Source organism: Cryptotermes secundus, unplaced genomic scaffold (genome assembly GCF_002891405.2).
Source record: "Cryptotermes secundus unplaced genomic scaffold, Csec_1.0 scaffold328, whole genome shotgun sequence".
NCBI classification, from domain to species: Eukaryota; Metazoa; Arthropoda; class Insecta; order Blattodea; family Kalotermitidae; genus Cryptotermes; species Cryptotermes secundus.
In genome coordinates this window covers 1,087,277-1,104,559 of record NW_019744110.1, presented here as the reverse complement: position 1 = coordinate 1,104,559, position 17,283 = coordinate 1,087,277, and the positions used below count along the sequence as shown (strand labels likewise).

General features: G+C 41.9%; 1 protein-coding gene across 1 annotated transcript in view; it reads right to left on the bottom strand.

The window, feature by feature from the left end:
- Positions 1 to 16,896, bottom strand: part of LOC117283090 — a 495,561-nt gene extending 478,665 nt beyond the window's left edge. Inside the window, exon 1 of the mRNA XM_033755453.1 lies at positions 16,765 to 16,896. The gene's annotated coding sequence lies outside the window, so the exon portion shown is untranslated. The remainder of the gene's footprint in view (positions 1 to 16,764) is intronic.
- Between the last annotated feature and the right edge of the window lie 387 nt (positions 16,897 to 17,283).

Below are 17,283 nucleotides of genomic sequence, written 5' to 3'. Positions count from 1 at the left end.
CGAATGGGAGAGAAGAGGAATGCATATAGGATATTGATGGGAAAGTCAGAAGGAAAGAGACCACTGGGAAGACCAAGATGTAGGTTGGTGGACAGTATTAAAATGGATCTTAGAGTGATAGGACGGCATTTTATGGATTGGTTTGATCTCACTCAGGATAGGGACCAGTGGAGGGCTCTTGTGAACACGGTACTGAACTTTCGGGTTCCATAAAATGCTGGAAAATTCTTGAATTTTTGTGTGCTAAGGTCTCTCCGAACACAGGTCGGCTAGCGAATTAACTAGCACAATCGAATGTACAGCTTAACTTGCCTCATATCTCGTCACACAGTTTTAAACAATTTTCCTTTCCACTGAATTGTTCCAGTGGACATACACGTGTCTAGCAAGAAGACCGCTTAAAATACGTAGCATTATATGAAACAATGCATTTGAAAATGGGAGGAAACCGAGTGGACGTATCATTTAGAGTCGCCTGTCGACCCGTTTTAGGCCGTCGGGTACCAGTACATAAGGATGGGATTCGAAACTCCGAATATGGACATTTTCCTTTGCCGCTAGAGGCCGTGCAGTAACACGATTCACTGTTCAGTTATTTCCTTCAAATATGCAACTATGTGTACTGTCTCACAATTGGTGGTTATGAGTTGAAACAGGCGGAAGGAAGGAAGTTTCTGTAGTCCAACACAGAACGGAAGCGAGCAAAGCGCATAAACAGAAGACATTCCATTCAAGCATGAAGTACGCGTGAAGCCAGAGAGAGTATAGCTAAGTAGCGGCGTATGCAGACCAATGAGATATAAACTAGCAGCATCATGGCTATTGGTACGTGAGTATTTGGAAGTAGGAGGTCGTAATGTTTTAGTGTACCATACCGACTTTCCACTCTACAGACTGAGGAAAATTACAATAAACCCCAAACATAAGAGCACGTAGTACGACAGAGATTCGAACTGAGTACTTGCCAGAACATTACTGCCACACTAACATTCTAGATCGACACGTATGTGAACTGCAGCAAGTTAAATTGTTCATCTTGCGTTTAGAACAGAGAAGGCTTACTTACTTATGGAGCTCAGCCCTTCTTGAGGAGAAGCCAAATCTGCAGCTTCTCAAGAATTTCTCAGCATTTTATGGAACCCGAAATTTCATTACCGTGTTCACAAGAGTCCTCCACTGGTCCACCCACCTATAACTTGGTCTTCCCAGTAGTATCTTTCCTTCTGGCCATGCTTGGTGGGTCCCTTGTCACCACGGCGTGGCATGTCCTCAGGTCGAGCAGCCCGGACTAATTTTGGTAAAGGAATTTGAGATAAATTAATGAAATAATTGCTTCAGCTTGGTTTCTTGTTTGGCTTATTCCACGACACTGAAGATGAAGGCGATACGTTCTTCCGAGACGTTGGTTGACTTTCAATGGACTGCACGGCGTTATATCCAAGAATATGGAATTATTCATAACGGTTGTGAGAAACTAAAATCCTACAGTATTATTTTTGTTCTTATTTTTCTCCGTATGATTATTACTATTATTATTATCATCATCATCAAAATAAATATAAAACTTTCGATGTTTACACTATATACAGCGTTCTTATGGGGTAACTATATCTATATCAGAGCAGAAGGTGGGCAAACGGAAACAGAAATTCTGGCATGAAGCGCCGCTGTGACAGCTCATAAAACAAACTATAACTTGCTTGAGCAGCAACCAGTAACCCACTCGGAGATCACCTGAAAGTTCTGTGCCTCCCAAGGGACAGGCGAACACGTTACCAATTTCTACTCGAGACCACAAGAGACGTGACTTCCTTCAGAACGACAGCAGTTATCACTGACACAAGGCGAACTGTTCACAGTTCTTTATGTATTTATTTATGTCTCATTTAACGATGCTGGCAGTGATCTAGACTATAAATCGTCGAATGGTATGACGATTAGAATTGGAAGGGATCTGGAAGGAAGTGGCAGTGCCCTAATTTCAGGAAGTGTCCCAGGATTTGTTTGGAAGACCCTGAGAGACCACAGAAACCTCCTTCGAATATAAGTCGAAAGCCTCACCGCTTGAGTAGTCGTGCTCGCTGATTTGTCAGATCTGATTCACTGTTTTCAACAACTGGTACAGGTGAACCATTTCCTTCCTCCAACGTACTCTAATTTCCATGTACATTCGATAAATTGTCTTTCACACTTCAATAACTGCATAATCAGGAGCTTCATAACTTGTAATCTTCGTCAAGTATAATTAGAATGATCAGGTCAAGGAGGATGAGATGGGCAGGGAATGTAGCACGAACGAGGACGAAGAGGAATGCATATAGGATATTGGTGGGAAAGCCAGATGGAAAGATACCACTGGGAAGACCAAGATGTAGGTGGGTGAACAATATTACAATGGTTCTTGGAAAGATAGGATGGAATGGTATAGACTGGATTGATCTGACTCGGGATAGGGACAAGTGGAGGGCTCTTGTGAACACGGTAATGAACCTTTGGGGTCCATAAAATGCTGAGAAATTCTTGAGTAACTGCACGATTGGCAGCTTCTCAAGAAGGCTCAGTTCCATGAGTGATTGACATTTCAAAAAACTACGTAGTGCGGCCGTCACAATTGAAAGACACAAATATTTTTTTAACAGACCCATGGAAAATTACGGGGTTTTGTTTAGGAATTTAATTTTTATTGTAATCTGTACGCTCGTCTCTCACATTCCTTATTGATAGGATTAGCTGTGTTCTTTTAAGACTTAAGTAATAAAAATAATTCTATAAAAATATCATAATTGTTGAAATTAACTATGACGAGTATATTTGTCACCAAAGCGACTGATTGCGAATCTGCGACGTGCCTCTGTTTCCGGCAGAGGTCGGACTCTTCTCTCTGCCATTCCGTCCCAACCGGTTCCAGCGGCTCTTCGTCCAGAGCAAAATATGACCATTCATATCCTGCCGGTGCCCAGGATAAATACGCTTTATACCAAAGCCACATACATCTTTCTGGAACGGTACATACACGTAAGCTTTGGGGCAAAGTTATCTGCTTACAATCATACGAATTATAGTATAATTAAATGCTTTTAGAATCCTTTGAAGATGCGGCCCAAACACAAGGTTCGGTTAAAAAATTGCTGCGCTGGCAAACTTGTTTCGTATATTCTGCCGTACCTGCCACAGAATTCGCGATGCCTGGTGCCGCATTACTTAACTACTCAGTCCGGTGTAGAAAGAAGGAAGACACACACACACACAAGGACCTGCAACAGTCTGCAGCAGCTCTGACAAAAACCCACTAACCGAGCTTGCAGCAGTTACAAATGCGGTTTCCAATCCAGCTTAATCCTCCCAGGAGTTTCTAACCAGAACATTTGCCTTTGGGTTAGGGATCCGCTGAACACACATAATGTTCTCACATCGCTACAGGAAGTTTCTTCACGTGCATTGCACATCAAGCAGACGCAAGACACATGCGTGGGATTATTAAGAATATTTTTTGCTGATGCAATCGCTTTATCAACTATTGACGTAATTTGGTGTCACGTGAAATAACACACACGTCAGTGAGTTATTGTGCAGGTCCGGTGACATGGACTAGCTCTATCGACTGGATCCAACTGGGTAGGTTTCTTACCCGAGAACGGTGGCAGAGCCCAGTACCTGAAACGTTGTTTTTAAATAAAAAGTGATGACCAGTATTATCCAAAAGGTAAATCGTTGTAATAATATAACATCACCAGAACTTTTAAATCTTACTGAAATATGCCTGTTCTTGCAGGGGTAGTAATATATATATATATAAACATGTTTACCGAGAGCAATGATATAATTTAAAAGTGACGGTACTGCAACTCATCGCCAACAGCACGGGCTTCCTTTCTAATATATACGGAGTCCTCCTGGCAAATTCCGAGGTTAAGGTAACAGAGGTCACTGATAACACTAGTAAAGGGCTAATTTCCTGATAGTTTAGTAAATACAGCTTTATGCACCTAGAATATTATAGTTACATCAGACACAGCAAAATTTAAAACAAACTACAGACGCCTCGCAAGGGATATCTTGAATCTAGAAAGCTGTCTTCGGATGTTTCTAGAACCCGGCCCTGAGTAAGTGTGGACCTCCTGGGACATAAACTAGTAACTTTCTTCCGTGTAAACAAATTAAAACCCACGGATGAATGAAACATGTACTGTGATTATCAAAACTGGATACAAACCGCGGAAACTTGAAATCCACAGTTAGAAAAATAGCGGATGGCGAGGGATTTGCGTACTAAATTCAAGAACGTCCAAACAAGTAGTGAAACTTCAGTAACACGAGAAGTTCGTACAAGAGGATAATGCTTTAGAACACAGAGAGCATAGACACGCAGTAATAACAACGCGGTAGTGAATAATCAATTTATGGTGGGACTGAATCAACACGATCGCTGTGGTTAGGTCTGTGTATGAATACAGCATATTGTACCATAGATAAAAACACAAAATTACATAAACACACAATTAATTAAAGGTAAAACCTAAATAACCTAAACGTGACACCCTACATCCAGTGATGATACACCACCCTGACTGTCTCCGGAGCGTCGTTTGCAGGAAGGGGCTGTATCAATTTTGGGAAAGTCTTTATTACATGCTCCCCTACAATTGAACTACACAGAATTTGAAATCATTGCAAGTTTAATGTCGATATCTACCAGTATACTATTAATAAAAGGCAAAGCTATCCCTGTAACAGGCCGTAGAGGCCCATAGGGTTGTGAGACGTTGAGGGTCCTACATTTTCTAGACAGTAGGCTCACAGATTGTCAGCCTTATGAGCCGGCAGCCCTTTACCCCTCAGGAAGTTTCCTGATACTCATTTCTGTTAGGGGCTGAGTCGATCTCAGGACCATAGTGCGGCTAGAAGGGTTAGGCCAAATGAAAAAGTTCGGCTTGTAGCATAGTGCCCAGTATAATATAATTCAAATAATTATTTCATATAATTTCAAGAACGGGGGCACGCGGTAGTGGGGGGTGGAGTCCAACTGAGTCCACTTGGCACGCCGGCCACTGATTGGCCTATTGTAGCCTGCCCCGGGTGATTATGATGATGGAGAATTTGGTGGAATGAAGATTGGCAGGGGAAACCGAAGTACTCGGAGAAAACCCGCCCCAGCGCCATTTTGTCCACCACAAATCCCACTTGACCAGACCCGGGTTTGAACACGGGCAGCCGCGGTGGGAAGTCAGCGACTAACCGCTTGAGCTATGGTGCGGCCTAGGTAGCGTAGTTGCTTGAGGCACTATGCTACAAGCCGGAAGGTCGTGGGTTCAAGTCCCGATGAGGTCATTGGATTTTTTTTCTCAATTGATCTAATCCTTCCAACGGCAATATGACTCTTGGGTCGACTCAGCCTCTAACATAAATGACTACCAGGAATATTCTTGGGGGTAAAGGGCGGCCGGCGCGTAGGGCTGACAACCTTACCGCCATCTATGAGCCGATTGTCTAGAAAATATGGGAACCTCAATATCTCACAATCCTATGGGCCTCCACGGCCTGTTACAGGGATACCTTTACTTACTTTTAGGAACAGGTAAGCGTGCTCTAGAAGCGTGATATACGAGTACATGCTACCAGAGAAGAAATACGACTGTGGTGGACAGTAAACTGTACAGGACAGCCGAAATATTAGTGTGCATGGTCTAAATAGTAGAAGCAATCAGAATCTCATTAGTGCATTGTTCTATGATCCCTGTGGAACAGTAGTTTCCCCGAACATATTTACGTGCAAATTGCTGCTTGATATAGACCAGTGTTTCTCAACCGCCGGGCCGCTGCCCGGTACCGGGCCCTCGTATTACAAAAAAATAATTTACCGGGCCTCGTTTTCGCAAAGGTTGAGAACCTCTAACACAGACCTATTCATACGGACTCTGGTGGTAGCATAAATAAGCAACAAGTGTGAAAAGTATACAGCGAATAGTTAATAGGCGCTTTCGGCAGAAGGAATTACTTGTATAAATGAAATAGTGAGAAGAGGATGATGAACTATTCCGTTATAATAAACAAACATTAAATTCTCATGAACCATTCGCTGCTAGGTTATGATACACAGATCTGCAAGAATTTAAAATTATGTAGGTCTACTACTAATGACTCTTAAGACCAGTCTGGGACCTGGTCGTTCTTTCAGCTTTTTAATCCGATAAGCAGTCGGTAGGACTTCTTGGACGAGGAAGCCCGTCACAAGGCTGCTACCTACACATGAGAGCACAAACACAGACCTCCATGCCCCGAGTGGGATTCGAACCCATTACCGGAGTGTTTGAACGGGCGAAAACCTTTCATGCCTTAAACGGCAGGCCACAGCGATCGGCTCTATATAGGCATACTGAATGAATAACAGACTGTCACTACACACTCTAAAGAGACTTGAATACATGAAATCTTTTTCAGACATGTTTCAAAGTCGCGCTGTAATACAGCACTAAATTCAACCAAGAATTTATTTTGTTTTTTCTTCATATCTTTGATGTGTGTCTGAGGTCATGTTGAAGGTTAGACATTGCGGTCTAATAACGTCCTCTTAACATTGCCTTCGATTATCCCTAAAACTCTAAGACTTATGAAGAAAGTAGAGTGGAAATAAAATATCCGTTTTTCTCTACAATTTCTGTTGGAAAAATACCTCTCTCCGAGAAACATTCAGCGAGATGCTCCCAGAAACACATATAGATCGTTAAAGTCAAAGTTGATCTGCTCTACAGTTTTCCGTAGAATTCTCCTAGATCATATTTCGTGCAAATCTCTTTCGCTTTTTTCGAGTTGTTTCATGCGAATACAATAATGGAGGGACAGGCGCACTAAGCGAAATTAGTAGGTTCCCCAAAGAAACGCAAAGCTCCTAATAGGTTAAATGCAATTTGGTGGCATGGTTGTGTGCAAAATTTACGTAGTATAAATGTCCTTTATGCGAAAGATTGCCACACGTAATTACAAAGTTTAGCAGTTTACGAATTAATCGCGATTCTTTCATGACTTCGAGAGAACCGAATAGAAGCCACCACCTCGAACAGGTAATTGTAATCTTCCCGTTGACATGGGAATGTCTTTGTTACCATTCGTTGCAGCGGAAAAGGGTGTTTGCGAGCCGTTGCCTAGCAAACGAACTTCTACTTCTGTTGATATTCCGGCTTTCAGACTGTGTTTACCGAACCGTTGCCTAGCAACTGATCATATTCCGTCACAGAATTATGTGGCACCCTTTGAAAATTGGACGGGAGGTCCTACAAGATCAGTTGGCATCGAGTTTTGAAGAACTGGGGAAGCAGTCCGCAAAAGCAAGTCAAGTGGTGGGGTTGAAAAGTGACTCCATGTTAAATAATCCGAGAGTAATGAGCTGTATTTCGTTGTAAGCGGAGTTGTGTATTGATTCAGGGAGTTGATTAGCCTGTAATTGTGAGAATTATTTGTTAAAATTCTGAAAATATTATTTTAATTGGTGTGCGTTATTCTGAATCATCTACATCCTTTTTAAATTTTACCTGCCTGTGTTACGTCATTGCTACTACGAGAATCCATCTTCCGAATCACGACGTTTTTCTACTGCTACGTCAAAATGTAGAATCCTCAGACACGAAATCTCATACCTCCGTGTGTTATGCCCTGAAATTTATTCATTGGACCCAGTTGCCCTGGTACATACGTACATCCAACCAGAGTAAGGAATTCTGTGACATGATTATGCGGAGAGGAGTAAAGAAGCAGCTGGAAAGCATCAAAGGAAGGAAAAAGAGGGTCCACTTGATTAAAGGCAGAATTCATGGACTTTTTAAGGATCTCTTCACTGGCTGCAAGAAGTGAGTGGTATCGGGTGTAAGCTTAACGAGTGGATGTTGATTGCGTATCCAAAGGACAGGGTTTCCTCACTGTTAACATGAGAGACGTAACCATCCGAGATATGAATAACAGATCCAGAAGATCGATGCAAGGGAAAATGCCAAAAATCCAGAGGGTACAAAGGTCGGAGTCGTGCAGCCACTTTCTGATACTGTGACCATTATTCCCATGCGGCATCGCATCACAGAACTCCGGCTTCTTTCTCCTACCTTTGCAAACCACGAAGAGTAGTTCGAGGTTCCCAGCGGCATTGCAATCCACGTCCTTGTCACACCTTTCTGCCCATTCGCGACTTTACTCCTTTAGAACGTCGCTCTACTATGATTTTTGAGGTGACGCAGAAGTGCTGCACTTCACCTTTATCGGCATCATAAGTGCTTTGTGGTTTTCATATCAGACGTACCTAGTTCCAAGGAGTCTCACAGGCAGCGCTGGCGCACATTAAGGCACGTGACCATTCCGTATACTGTTTCCATTTTCTTTACTGACAGTTTTCAGTGAAGGCTTAAGCACCCAGTAGCCCAGTCACCCTTCTCAGCAGTGAATTTCATTACAACACAATTTATCTGCATGACTTTAAAATACGTGTTTCTTCGCTACGTCAAAGGCCATGTTAGGGCGTATTTCTAGTTTAAGTAAAATATTGTAACGTGTATGGCTAGGCAACGACGCGATAAGCACCTCGCTTAAGCGCACTCAACTATAGGATGAATGTTTATAGTTCGTTGCTAGGCAACAGTCAGCGTGCGCGGATTAGCTAGGTAGCTATCACGTGACTGGCCTTCTATGGAGTCCGTGCCGCGACAGTTGCTATGCAACGGTTCGGTAAACACGTTTCGACAATAGAGGTTGTGTTTTCTGCACGGTCGGTGCGGAGGTTATAGAACGACAGCTACAAACATAACAAGTTTCGGTTTTTAAGTGACAGTGACAGAGTTCTCGGCAGAAGATATCCACGGAAAGATCGTCGACATGTGAAGACTTAAAAGTGTGATTAGAAGGCTTCACTTATGTGTAATACTTGGAGTGTGTGATTCCGTGAGGCTGTTATAGTTTCTGAGTTTTAGTTGTGGTACCATGAGAGGACCAGTGGTGTGTAAACCAGCGATAGCGCTGTATTTAAATGTGATTAAGAGAGATTATAACCAAGGTGCTAATAAATCCTATAATCCGAACTAGAACCTGTCATTCTCGTAAAGCATACTACCCTACACATGGCAATGTAATATTTTATGAAGTGTAAACGAATGCATTATAATATTTTACATCACTTCTTGATTCTACAAAATTACACTTATCGCCCAATTTTAGAGCACATCTTGTATCGAGTGTCAACAAACATCTGAACCGAACAAACTGACATCTCGTCAGATCGGAACAGCCAGGACCTGTGACTGAAGCGGGCTACATTACACAGCGAATAAAGATACAAATAAATGCGCTGAGTTATATACAGATATTTTGCTCAGGAGTGCCTGCTTTTAAATTATAATACACTGGCAGTGGAATATACACACGAGACCTCAAAAGGAGGAAACCTATGCATAACTAACCCGCAAGCGAACTATACCGATCGAGCGACCGTCGCTTGTCGGCGAAGTTAGTGTCAACTTTAGCGGATAGAGGTTGTCGCGTGGTCAGCGCAACGAATCCACACGGCCGTTAATCTCGGCTATCTAGACCGGTAGTTTTTCCATTTGCTTTCCACATCGCAGTACAGCAGCCGTTCAAACCACTCTGGTCACGCCTGTTGCTATACGAACTTGAACCATCTCGAGCTTTCCAAAAACAGAAGATCGCATTAAGTGGAGGAACTGTTTTGGAAGAGACTGTGGACCTGTCGTCTGACAGATTACTGATGGATGGATGGATCTAGACCGGAGCCACTATTTCCTCGAAACAGCTCCTCACTTTTCCTAACGAGGCTGAGTGGACCCCGTTCCAGACCCACTACTTCTCAGAAAATTTGGCAGCGATGGAAATCGAACCAGGGACCACTGGATCTGTAGCCAGGAACTCTGACCACTAGATCACAGAGGCGGTTACCTATTCACAACTGATTAGACAAAAGAAGAAACACGTGAGAAACCGAAAGCCGGCAAAAATAAAACAGACGAATGAAGTATAACACACGCGATATCACAGAACGGCGAGCCGGGTGATAGAAGACAGCAGACAATACGACTAGAGGAGGGAGAAAAACAGGAGACACTGGAAGGAAACTTTTGAGGCCGATATAGATGTTGTGTTACCTAATCCACGAAGAAAATAAGAGTAAATCTGAAGGGAAGACACCAGACACTTAACCTTACAGCAAAGTGCACCGAATAGAAATGTGGAATTGGAGTAGAGTGTCCCGTTCAACAGGGCCCATGGGTGCCGATCCGGCAACAGCTGTGATTTATTTTTATATGAAACAGTAGAAAGGCGGGCTCACTCCAGTGAAGACAATCGGAAATCATTTTTAGTTGAAAGGAAGTTTGAGGAAATATGGAATCCACCTTCATTCTCCAACCCTCCGTACTGGTATTGATGCGAGGGGGAGGTCTGAGCTTGAAAGAATAGTTCGTTTTGTTGTTTAGAATTGTCTTTATATCCACTGACCAGTCTGTTCAGTGACTTTTAGTTTTTTTTTTTTTTTGTGCCGTCTTTTCAAGAGTTCTATGCTTTCTCCTTTGCTTGCCACTCGTACCCACGGCAGGGCCATAAAGTGCTGGCAGGCAAAACTGTATGCGTAAATTATGTACAAGTCCAGCACAAGAAATACACAGTCCACAGAAGTGAATACAAAATGTGCGACATTATTATTGGATAATCGGATTTGTTTTATAAATTGGGCTTTACTTGCGTAAAAGTGTCAGATCCTCAGTCCGCACACATCCTCACACTTCAGAATTTTCCCCGCTACCTAATTTAGTGAAGAGCGTAAAACTAAACATCTCAGTACTCATAGGGGATTAGATTGAAAAATATTTATGTTAAACTCCCTTTGAGTTATACAGAGTGATTCTAAATTACTGTCTGGGGTTCCTTCTCGTATATTCAACGGAAACCACGCCAAAAATTTACAATCACGCTGCATAAATAATGTATGCACTAAAGATATTGAGAATCTGGAGGAACAGAAGCACTAGTACACTTTCACTAACGTTCATCGATCCATGAAAGTAAACTGGCATATATGCTCACAGGAAGAACTGTGGAGCCAGAGAAATAGCTGTTGCTAGCGAACGGCTCTGAAACAATATTCGTTTCTAGGCAATGGCCGAGAAATATAGAACAGAACGTCTGTTGGTAGGCAGCAGATTCTTAATAAGCAAGAACAGACGGCCACTGCTAGGGAACGGTTATGAGAATGAAAAGTGTTTTCTGCGCTGGCCGAGCCAAGGATTTATAAGGAAGACAGTTTGGACAACCAAGTCAGTTCTGTACAGGAAAGAGTTAGTGACAGTCAAGAGTAAGTTGAAAGTCCGGCTGTGGAGAGACGAATTTACGTGTGCCGTGGGTGCAGTGATATTTGGAGTAAGTCACTGTGATTGTTGTAATTAACTGTACTTTTGTGTGTATAAGTTGTCAATAAATCCAACATCCAACCAAAAACCCTGTCCTTAGTAATCATACACGTGACAGTAACTTTTCCAAATCTGTTCTACGCAAATTTTGCACCCATCAATGGCCTTGATTTTCCGTCTACTTCAGACAAATTAGGCCTCACTGTGACAGTTTTCTAAAATATATTTGAAGCAGTAATTCTACGCAAAACTATGCCTTAAAAGTTATTACGCCATTAATAAAAATATGTCTGTAAAAAATCCAGTTACCTAGTTAATTACAACTCGTTGGGCGTATGGCCTCAGTATAGTAATTAATGCTTTCATTTCATTTCATTTCATTTCATTTCATTTTTCGATTCGGCGTTTTAAAAAAATTACGTACCTTAAGCCCTTTAAAAGCAACATGATACGAAAAGAATTCAATTACGTGCATCTCCTTCAGTTACAGAAACAGAGATGAAATTTAAGTATTTTCGGAAATAGTCATCACATTCCTAAGAGAGGCTGTTGAAAATATGTGCTGATTTACACGTAATTAGTATTTATTTTTCTTTGTACAAAAATTGTCACATACATATATACAGGGGAGAGTCAGTAAATAGATCACAAATGGTACAAAACGTAAAATATGTGCTAGTTGAAGCCCAAAAAATTATTTCTCGATGTATCCTCCACCAACACTGATGCTACTTGCGCATCTCAGTTTCAACCTCTTTGTCGTCAGGGAAACGTTTGCTACCCAGCTGTGACCCGCTTTACGCGACGAACACTTCCCACCGTAAACATAAGACATTTATTTATGAATATTCTTAGCACAGACATTTTGTCCACAAAACACTCACAACAGAACTCTGCTCTTCGGTAGTACAATCCTCAAGAACGGCAGCCGTTTCGACTGCTGAAACCAACTTGTGAACATGCGCATGCAAGTCTCCTACCTAGATTGTCATGTAGCTGGACGATGTTGCTACCTAGTGATAAGAACAGAGAACCTATTACGTAAGTTACAGCTATTCTGCTTCAAACGGTGATCCATTTACTGCCTGCCCCTCATATATACATACAGGCTATTTTAATTTCAGCTGGCGATATCGAAAGTTACTGATCTGTTACTTTTTTCATTCAGACATTCCCAGAAGTAATAAATCGCGTCTTAATCGGGAAACGTCCTTAAAACATTGCGATCAGCACACCTGCAGCGAATTTGAGTTTCACTTTGTTACCGTATCTAACATAAGCATTTGTCGAAACTGACTAGCCTTGCAAGCTGTCAATGAAGTTGGCGTTTACTTATCAGCACCACGTAGATTAAAGTTGCGGAAATGATAGAGACTTCTATTCGGGACACGCTCGGTTCTAATCTCGCCCGGGAAACCGACTACTCTAATGGAGGACATTCGCGGTTTTACTCGGTCCCTCCAGGAAAATTCCTGGGAATATCCCTGTAGCCCATGGCCAATTCCTTTCTAATTTATCATTCGTTGACCACCCCATCATTCGGCGCTCTAGATTTTAGATATGGATAGAGTGGTAAAATAACCCACAAGAAAAGCAAGCGTAGAGCTTCAAGCATTACGTTGGCCGCACACCGGCATGCGTCAAGACATGTAACAGTAAAAAAAACGACGTTTGCGACATCTGTCCCATTTATAACTCCTTATCACGGACCGTACAGAAAAAACCACATATTATTGTAGTCCAATCGTTGCCGTGGGGATGTTTGCCAAGCCGTTAATCAGCAACGGATCTACTACATGTTAGAATACTATGCTACTCGTACAACAATCACATTGAAGATGTTTCTCTGACTTAAGTATTCCTCATTAAATAACACGCAGAATAATAAAAAGATTTATAGTCGAGTCCATTTAAGCTTGGGTACATTAATGAACTCAGTGACAGATATTTACACAAAAACGAGGCTGCCTACAGGAAAATGGGAGTTTCTTACTTTCAGCCAATACCAGACATTTCCTTCTCAAACGAGTGTCCTATATATCCCAGCAATAGGGACGTCAATGTTTGTACTTGACACAAGGAAAGCATGCATTACTAGAAGCAAATTTAGCAGTAACAACTCCACAGCATTATGTGGGTAGAAATTTCAACGGATCATTTCACTGGGCTATACTTCTTCGAGTGACGTGGTCACACAGCATTTCCCAACAAGCTTAAAATGTGCCTTGAACCGCAACTGCATTACACGGGTCTTGAATCGAAATGCATCCTGCAGCAAGATAGCGTATTCTGTTTATAACACTTCCTTAATATATTCATAACACGAGCCGTGGATGGCAGATTCGATGAGGTTCTACTATGGCGTGGCCCCCTAGAAGACCAAACATGTCAACATGCGATAATTCTCTACGAAGCACCGTGAAGAACATTTCCAAAGTGCGCATAATATAAGTTGAAGACCTAAACGATTCGCCAGGGAGCGTTTCTGAGGCATTTATCCGTCAGTACGAAGGAAAATATATGAAAGAACTGGAAAACTGATTAAATATTCTGTACTTATCCTACGGAGCTTACAAATTATTGAAACTTTTCATTACAGATATAGCTACTGATACTCAACAATATTTTCTTAAAGAAACTTCAGAACTATGCCTCGTTTTATACAGGACAGAGATAAACACATTTTACAAATATTTTACACATCAATGCCCCAAGCATTTGGCACTATATAGAATGAGAAAATTTGACGAAATATCTGTCGTTATTTATTGGAAATTAAGAGACTGAATTCGTGTAATGCTTGCTACCATTCAGTCCAGAACCTTTCGTCTTCTCGTCTGCTGTCCAAAAACATAAAAATTAGATTTTTTCCCCCCCTTGGCAATACAGCCCCAGTGGCCCTGGGCCTATCTCCATTAACTTCCCCGCTCACTTCGGTTTTTCTAGATCTTACACATTCGGTAGGACTCCTTGGGCGGGTGATCAGCTCGTCGCAAGGCCTCTATCTGTATACAAACACAGAAAAACGCACACACACAAACTAAACATCCATACCTTGAGTGTGATTCGAACCCACAATCCCGGTTTCCGAGCCAGCGAAGACAGTACATGCCTTAGACCGCTCGGCTAGCATGACCGGCAAAAATTAGAATATACAAAACTATAAATATGTCTGTGGTTCTGCATGGGAGTGAAACTTGGTCTCTTACATTAAGGGAGCAACACAGACTGAGGGTGTTTGAGAACAGGGTGTTGAGGAGAATATTTGGACCGAAGAGAGATGAAGTGACAGGAGGTAGGAGAAAACTGAATAATGAGGAGCTTCATAACTTGTACTCTTTTCCAAGTATAATTAGAATGATCAAGACAAGGTGGATGAGATGGGTAGGGCTTGTAGCACGAATGGGAGAGAAGCGGAATGCATATAAGATATTGGTGGGAAAGCCAGAGGGAAAGAGACCACTGGGAAGACCAAGATGTAGGTTGGTGGACAGTATTAAAATGGACCTTAGAGAGATTGGACGGTATTTTATGGATTGGTTTGATCTCACTCAGGATAGGGACCAGTGGAGGGCTCTTGTGAACACGGTAATGAACTTTCGGTTTCCATTAAATGCTGGGAAGTTCTTGAGTAGCTACATAATTGGCGGCTTCTCAAGAAGGGCTTAACTCCATGAGTGATGTCACTGGCAAATTCAGAGAAAAAAATTTCAGTGCCATTGCATGGCCACACTTTGTTATGCACAATCTTACCAGTCCGGAGTGTCATTTGCCAGAGTCCTTATTACGACTTCAAATTTCCGCTCATGTAGGGTGTGTGCCTATAAAGGTATAGCTGTCCCTGTGCTTAACTACTAATTAAGCACTGCGTTATGAAGGCGTAAGGGGGAGTTGAGGTTTGGATGCATATTTTCTTGACTTCGGCACTAGTTGCAGGTGAGTTGTCAGCTTCACCGGCTGCTTTAACCCCGAGGAATGATCCCCCGCTACCCACTGATTAGGAGGTTGGGTGAACCCCAGAGCCGACGTGAGGCAGAGAAAATTCTTGACCACACCGGGACTTGAACTCCGACCTCTCGGTAGTTCAGGCCGTAGCTAGTCGCTATACCGACTGCGCTATCCAGGGTGTCTGTATGTCACAATTTTCACACTACTAACTACATGCAGCTGAATCCTTCATAAAGAGAGCTAATGTTATTCTTCTGACAAAGCTACTCTCCATATTTTATGGAACCTGCAGATTTATTACCGTGCATTAGAATCCACCGCTGGTACCTATTTTGTGTCAGATGAATCTAGTCCTTCCTATTCACTGCAGATTCATTTTTATTATTCTCCAATCTGCCCCTCGTATTTCTTTCTCCTCCATTATTCTTGATTTGTTAATCGTAATAAAATTTGGCGGAAAGCCCATTATTTGTACTCTTCGCATTGTCTTTCCCATCTTCCAGCTACTTCCTTCCTCCCTCACTCACGAAGCTGAGCCCTTCTTGAGAAGCCGCCAACTGTGTAGCTACTCAAGAACTTCCCAGCATTCTATGGTACCGGAAGGTTCATTACCGTATTCAAAGAGCCCTCCACTTGTCCATATCCTGAGCCAGATCAATCCAATCCGTACCATCCTATCCTATCTCTCTAAAATCCATTTTAATACTGTTCATCAACCTACCTCTTGGTCTTTCCAGTGGTCTCTTTCCTTCTGACTTTCCCATCAGTATCCTATATGCATTCCTCTTCTCCCCATATCAACCTCCTTCACTTGCTTATTCTAATTATACTTGGAGAAACATACAAGTTATGAAGCTGTTACTTCCTTCCATTCATTCCAAACATTCTTCTCAGCACATACAAACTCATAAAATGCTGACTTTGTACACGTTGTTTAGTTAAGACTTGAGATGGCGGGATACTGAATCTAATGTTAGCAAGCATTTCCCACATTTAACGTGATCTTGATTTTCTCAAGACTGGAATTTTGATTTGTTCCTGTCGTTCACGCGTATACAAGGTCTGACACTTTTCTTGAAATATTTATAAGCCATTTCATCATTTAATTTAACGATGTGACGAAGGCATACAATTGAATTTGGCTTTACTTGTAAATGACTCGACTTCAAGCATCTATTACAGTTTTTTTTTTCTTCATAATCGCTGTTCCCAATATATTAATAAAATTTCTAATTCTGGAAATAGTAAAAACATAATAATAGTCTATCCCACATCCACACGTTATAAATCCCGAAGAGCTCAATCAATTTCATCACTGAAACACAATCAGTAATAAATATTCTAACCTATCACTGAATATGTAGAGCACAAACTTCTACAATTTGCCAGAGTAATCTGGTCATCATATGTATCAAGGTTTTACCTTCGGACAGATGATCCTAAATGCCTTCGAGCTAATCTTCGGAGTTGTCATCATATTCCTTTGGTCCTTCACAAACTTATTATCACCAAACAACGCACTTTTCTTCCACAGCTGATGAACTACTACACTAGCTCTCAGCGCGTTCAACCTGAGAATTACGAGTCCCACGTAATGACATACGTCATCAGGACAGGGCAATTGCAGTAGCTTCTGAGAACAGAACGTTTCAAAGGCGAATGATTGGAAATCATATGTGTACGATAAAGAGACAGTACTATATAAGCTTATAAACAGATATAATTCTGATTTCGACTACTGAACATGAAAACGAGCAAAGTACGTACAGCTATCCGCTTGTTTTCGAAGGAAAAGTTGATCAGAACTAGACAGTTTTAATGTGTAGAAGGCTCCCGTTACCACTGCAATACAAATAAAACATTTGATATCCGATGATATTAAAGCTTAGGTAATTCAGCAATTAGGGCCGCGCCATAGCTCAAGCGGTTAGTCGCTGGCTTC